At 37.8% G+C, this 7091-nt stretch overlaps 1 long non-coding RNA gene across 1 annotated transcript; it reads right to left on the bottom strand.

The window, feature by feature from the left end:
* Window positions 1-1539: 1539 nt before the first annotated feature.
* On the bottom strand, window positions 1540-4664 carry LOC141993387 (uncharacterized). The gene is made up of 3 exons (XR_012640837.1): window positions 4280-4664; window positions 3274-3374; window positions 1540-2210 (listed from the first exon to the last, which is right to left on the bottom strand). It is a non-coding gene; the product is annotated as an uncharacterized LOC141993387 (long non-coding RNA).
* Window positions 4665-7091: the final 2427 nt, after the last annotated feature.

Below are 7091 nucleotides of genomic sequence, written 5' to 3'. Positions count from 1 at the left end.
CTGACTTTCCCAATCATGATTCATTGCTTCTAAACAGTTAGTATCCTTGTAGAATAATAATAAAATAGTGATAAGGTTCTCTGAGTTACAGTGTCCTTTATTGCACAGAATCTACATGTGCTCAGATAGTGAGTTCACATAATAAACAACTACTACGTTCAAAACAACTTTATTTCTTCAATCCTCAGATCTTAAATAGGACTTAAATAAGGCATAGGCCTCATGCTGCTTCTCTACACAGTAATGAATTTCACCCAAATGTGAAAATAAATTAATGTTTCTTCTACCATTAATAAAATGACAATCACTTCAATCCATGATCAACATTTTGTATGACAGTTTAAAATGAATAGTGTTCTTACATAGTGCAGATTTTAATGATTAAACTAATGTTCAGCATAGCTTCTATTAAAAGATAAAATGCCAGAAGATGTAAGTTGTATTGTACTGTGAAAAATGTTGTCCTATAACAATTTCTATTAAATCTTCTGGCATTGCAGATAGATTGTGCATTTGTGTGTGTTAACGCTTTTAAGCTGTTATGAAACAAAAAGACGGCATTGACTTTAAAAAGAGGCAAAGAATAGAAGTGCTGATAAAAAAAATTATCTTTGATTTACAAAGCTTTTACGAACAACCTCTTGTACACAGACCTTTATGAAACTCTACCTCACTCTCTCCAGCACTCATATAAATTGTAGTAAAAATATTGTGTTAGCAGGAAAAGGATCTGATTGGCTATTCTTTTACAGGGAGAAGGTGAAGAGTTTCTGAATTTCCACAAAATTGTAGTTAAAAAAAACCCAAGAAATGCCCCCGTACAGATCAGATGTAAAAATATCACTCAGCTTCATCTGGCATTATTATTATTATTATTATTATTATTAAAAATTGTGATTCTAATCTATGATAGCATGTGCCAAATTTATGTTAAAATACATGTGGTTTTTTTAGCCTGTATGTTTACATTTTCATTAGAACTAGAGAGCTACACACAATCATGTATTAAGGGCCTTTCAAAGAATGTTTTGTCTGTGATGCCAAGTGGTATGCTCATCCAAAAGATTTGTGGAGTTTGGGAGGGAGGGAATGAAATCCATGAAAAAAAGATGTCTTGCTTTTGTCTGTTGCACAAAGCATACATTTATTTAAATAGTACTCTGATTAGCATATATCAGGGACATAAATAAAGCTGAGTAGTAGACAGCTGCGGGAGAAAATGAATTGTGAAATTCAAAGTTTCAAGATTCACTCTCTGGCTGCTTTGCACTGCTTTGGTGATACAAAGCAACCATAAGCAAGGCTTACATGTCTAATTAAGATGGGATAATGGATGCTCTGCTTTGCCACTGGAGGTCAAAGCAGAGGAGCATACCAGTGAATCTGATTTACTATCTGTAGGAATTCCTCCCATAATCTGATATTTGAGAATAAGTAATTATTTTATCATCCTCACCAACTATTTACTCTGTGTATTACTAAAAATGCAGACAGAATTTACATTGTTTAACTACAAAAACAAAGCTGGGATCTTCAAACCAGTCAAGGAAATCATAACCACATTTAAATTTTTTAGCATTTTTCCCTCCGATTTCTAAATAAAATATATGCTTAAAATAATATTAAAGGAAGAGTTTAATCCAAGTTTTCTATTAGGGAGGGGGTTTCAAAACTCAAAATTTAGTCTTATAAAGTTTGTTTTCTTCTCCATTTGTTTGGCTGGGGGGAGAGGGAGGAGCAACTGATTAGACCAGATTTTCAAAACTGCTCAGTGCCCAATGTTTCAGTGGGTGGTTGCCAAAGTCTTTGGGAAATATAGTCAATGAAAATATAGGATCAATTTTACAACCTTTCCTCCCTAATTTATTTGATTCAAATTCTAAATAATCTTCAGCCATCTTTCTCCCAGCAATTACAAACTCATCTCCTGTCACAAATTGAAGCTTTTCAGACACACTCATTGCTTTAGACCAGTATAATATTTTCTAAATCTGTTACCAGAAATACTTGTCATCATTACACCATCACCACATCCACACAGACAAGGCCGAGTACTTGAGGTTATTTATTATTTTTCCCTCCAGTACTGTTTCGTCTGTTGCTGGCTGATTGTCAATGTTCTTTGAGCTTCTTAGCATTGATGAGGAATCTGCTTGTCTTTTCTTCTCTCTGTCAGATCATGGGTTTCCACCTTGCTCCGTGGAAATTATCTGCCATATAAAAATAAAAAAAGAAATGTGGCTAATCTTAAAAGCTGTGTCACACCATTGTAGTAGTCAAATGATTTTTCTCTTACCATGCATCAATATGTTTTACATTTGTCAAAAAAAGTTTAGGTTTTTTTTCCTTTTGTTCCATTAAAATTGTCCTGTGTGTACACTTTTGACACTCTTAGGCTCCCTGTGCAAAGAATCATTGACTTCTTGCCAAGCTGTCAAATCTATCAGGACTTAATTTTTACATTACAAGGTGTTTCTATCCAGAACAGACTTCAAAGTAGGCAGGGGTGCAGATGGGGGTGAAGGATTATAGAATACACCCCAAAGAAATAATGTAAGAATCCTGCTAAACAGTGAAGGGTGGAGTAAAAGGCTAGGATCACATGACAGTGCCTTTCCACCTGCCCTAGATGGCTAAGTGATATGGATCATTGCTCACTCGCCCTCCATCACTATCTGTGTACTGATTCTTCGAAGGAATGATGCTCTCATTAGAAATATAAAATATTTTATTAATAACAGAATACGTGCTACTGATTGTTAGGATATAGATAGTCAGGCCTGTCTGTAAAGGCTTATACTCTAAGAATTTAAGTGTATTCTTATCACTTGGCTAGTTAGAGGTATAAAAGAAAGAATCAACATCACTGTCTGCCAGTGTAAGGTCCTTCTCTTACTGTGACAGTCTGAGGCCCTGTTCTCAGGCTAATGCCTTTGGCTAAGCAACAGAGGCAGCCATAAGCTGGGAAGCGACCGGTCACCTCCTCACATTCCAAACTAGTCACATTGAAATAAGGTGCTATTGGGCTGTTAGGAATACAATCCTGTCCTGATAATGCCTATCACCTCCAGAGAAAGGGAAGTGCCTAGAAAATGTAAAAGGAAACTTAGGATGCTGTCTGGCAAGAACTCACTTATTAATAGCTGGGATGTGAAATCCTCACTTCTGTATTGTTTTGTCATTGTAGTTCCCAGTTTGCTATTGTTTGTCTGTAACAACTTAGTACAATTACAATTATTGCCACACAGCTGCCTTAACCTATGTTGTTTTTACCTTGAGACTGTTCAAAGAGGCAGTAAAACATTTGTCTTCATGGATGCCCATGGATCTCTTACTCCAAAAATTCCAGTGGAATACAGCAGACCTCCGTCATACTTTGTCCAAAATAACCAAAAACATCTCACATAAGTATCCAAAGTACCCTCCATTAAAACTTCAGAAAAACAAACGTGTGGAAAGGCAGAGGCAAAGAGGTGGAAAGAAACCAATTAAGCCTGTCAGGTCAATTTAAACTATAGGCTACCAGCAGCAAATTAAGTAAACCGAGGAAAAGAAGAAGGAAAAGAAGAAAAGGATATAGTTAGCTCTGACCCAAGAGTAGGCTCCCTGGGTTGAAACAGTTGGGAACCCTTATCCCCAGGTTCTCATTCTGGCTCTGGGAGAAGAGTGGGGGTTGTTACCTGCTCCTGCAAACCCTGCCATTTTGCACTTTTGAAACTTTTTTTTTCTTCCCCTTCTTTCTCTCCACTCCCCCAGGACAAAGTCCCAGCTCCAGTCTCTAAAGGTAGTCTGTTAACTCTGCTTTTGACTTTAAACCCTGTTGTGCCAAATCATATTTAACCACCCCTAACTAATTTACAACCCTTCAGCAGCCCTTGCTGAAGCAGCACCAGACTTGAAAGATTACTGGCAGCTTCCCATAATGCTGCCCTTACTTTAAACCTCTCACAAGCAGACTGAAGTGCCTCCTTTCCCTGGAAGGAATTCAGTCCCCATGGGCAGTGACCTTCTTCCACTACCCATATACCAAGGAGGTTGGGCTCCTCAGCCACCCCCCATCCCTCTGGGTCCCCTAACACTTCCTCCATTTCCTTTTTAATCTCATCCCAGGTTGACCCCAGCACCTGGTATGGGCCCTGGTTCTTTCTTATCCATTTATCCAAAAAATCCTTTAACCTGGCTTGCCAGAACCCGCAACTACCATCACGAGAGTTCGCGATACCCCCTCCAAGCAGCTGCGCGGACCGTTGGGGAGGGGGACTTACAAGCTGCCACTCACCTATCCGATGCGATGCTTCCGAGTCAGTCACCGGCACCAAGATGTTATTCCTTCAGCTACTTTGTTTTCCTTCAAGCTTCTTGTTAATACACCAAATTCTCCCATGTTATAGTTTTTTTCATCATCTTAAATAAATGTGATCTATCAGATCCACAGATCTCACATGTACAAATAGTCAGGTTACCAAATAGACAGACCAGCCATGGAGTTAAATATCTATCTAGGAAAAGATCTAAATAAACAACAAAAAATTAAAAGTCATTTAGGTCTTTGAGTTCACATGATAAGCCCATGTATGGTAAGGTGTTAATCCTCACTATGGATCTGAAGCTACAAGGTACTCATAGTCTCCTGGGAGGTGTTGGGTGCCCTAGTTCATCTGACATTAAACAAGGGGTTCCACATCACAGATCTTGAGGCATACACTTGAGGTACATGAGGTTTGGTGTTGCCACACCTGTCCTGGGGTGCCCTGTACCTGCACTCCCTACCAGCTCCATTTGAGCTTCCCAACCATTACTTCCCCAGAAGCCCCAAAGAGGATCCCACAGCATGGCTACCCTCTGTAGAAATGTGTATAAAAGTCAGTATCAGATTGCTAATTCTGACTCATCTCTAGGACTGGTTGAAAAGTTTCCATGGAAACCGCCATTTGATAGAAAATCAGATTTTCAATTAAATAAAATTTTTCATGTAAAGTGTATGCTTTCCAGGGAAAATGTTGAGTTTTTTTCAAAAACTTTTCAGACAAACACCAGAAAATTCCTATGGTTTTTTGTTTGTTTGTTTTTGACAAAAAGTTTAAATTTCCCATTGACACCCCTTTCCCCAGGCCATTTTCTGACCAGCTATAATAATCTCCACTGGAGTAGCCATGGTTGACATGCATCCTTGTGACCCGACCCTGCCTCCAGCCCACCCATTGCCCAGACCCTCCCCTCGTATGGATACAGGACCTAAAGGAAATTTCTCTTTGGGCCCCAAGAAAAGGAGGTGGATGGTTCTTACTCTCCTTCTGCGCAGGGAGGATAAGATCCATACGCAGATGGCCACCTACCTTAGCACATGATTTAGGCCTTAAAATTTACTCTACCGATGAGAGAGTTTTAACATTTTCACTCACTACTGAACTAGATCAAAACTATTTTCTGTATTTGTATATTTTTATTCTTCATTATAAAAGCCTAAACAATTAGACTTTTCTTGAGAAGTAAATACAACCTTATATCACTGTCTCTTTTCCCACAGTTGCAACACAGGAAATCAGTAGAAATCTAAGTCAAAGATGTTTTTATATCAACTTCCAACTAAATTAGATGAGATTATTAAGCAGGAAAGATTACAAAATGAGGCTCATGTTGATGTAATAGCCTGTATATACAAAGGTAACTTTCCAGACAAACAAGTTTCAGTATAAAAAATCAGACCAAGTAGAAATGATTTCATTCAGATTCTGGAGAAATCAAATCAAGTAATTGATTCTCATCTGAACCATTCAACTTTTAGTCAACAGACTTATTCTTTTCCTTAATTTGACTATTCAACTATTGCATTGCTTCATCATAATAAAAAGAAAGAAAGACTTTTTAACACCTTTAACAAGAGAAAGTTTGGGAGGAAAAAGGACTGAAACAACAAATCTAAGTAATACATAAAATGCTTGATCCATGAGCATTTTTTCCTTCTATGGTTTGCAAGTCTACATACAGCTGGAAATATATGGATTTGTTTGCTAGTATAATATTTCCTTGCAATCTTCAATCCACTGGCGTTAGAGAGGACACTGTCAAATTGAAATATACCCAATTTCAAAAGAATGAGTTAAAACTTCCTGTATTGCTTCTGGCTCAGAGTCCACCTGCCAGTCCACTTCCTGTTTCTGTGTGAAAGACCTACAAGTGATGGGACACACTGACCGAGACTCTGATACTGCAATATAGGGTACAGTAGCAGAGTCTCATGTGGGACCTCATTGATTTTAACAGGATCTCATGCAGGCATAGTTGTCCAGCTGAACACATTACAATGAAGAACCAGGGCCTATGAACCTTGGAGAAGTCACTGACAGTGAATGAAGTGCTGCCAAAGAAAACAACACTCGGAGAAAAATTGGAGAAAATATTGTTTTCCTCTAATCTCTTTCATTGACAATAAATTTGGGTTACAGATGGGAAAAATAAGTTCAGATGGCATCTCCTACTTTCATGCTCCAAAGACAATTTAAAGGTTACAATCAGTTTTCAAATCATAAATGTGTAGTGATATGGGGATACTGATACATGAATATTACTGGCAACTCCCATTGACTTCACCTATGGTTTATAAAATATAAATCACATCCCTATGACTAGCTTCTAAACAAGTGGGATTGAGGGTAGAATGACTGTCTAATATTTAGTAACTGGGGTGTCAATTTCCCTTTTTAGCTCTTCAGCTCCAAAAGAAATAACTTACTTCTCTGACCAAAAGCCTCAAGACATACAAACAGCTTATTAAAGTGAATTAGGGTGCACTTACAATCTAAAGTGTAAAAACAAAACAAAATATCCGTTCAGACTTAGAAAATTGTTGAGACTCACAGATAAACTGTGTGTTGTGAAGTATATGCTCTTTAAGAATATTGTTTTAATCAACAGCTATTGCTGAAACTGATATGCATGGGCTAGCTTCTGCCATCAGATAAATGTGATCGCCTACCTGTGAAATAGACAGAAATTGGACATATTGAATTTGACTCTCGATATTTTTTAGTCAAAGTTAACAAGTTCCTTACTTTTCATATACAATAACTTACATTTTCAATGCATACAAT

The sequence above is a fragment of the Natator depressus genome, chromosome 9, assembly GCF_965152275.1.
Source record: "Natator depressus isolate rNatDep1 chromosome 9, rNatDep2.hap1, whole genome shotgun sequence".
Taxonomy (NCBI): Eukaryota; Metazoa; Chordata; order Testudines; family Cheloniidae; genus Natator; species Natator depressus.
Note: the sequence above shows the minus strand (reverse complement) of the source record. Positions and strands in the feature narration are given on the sequence as shown.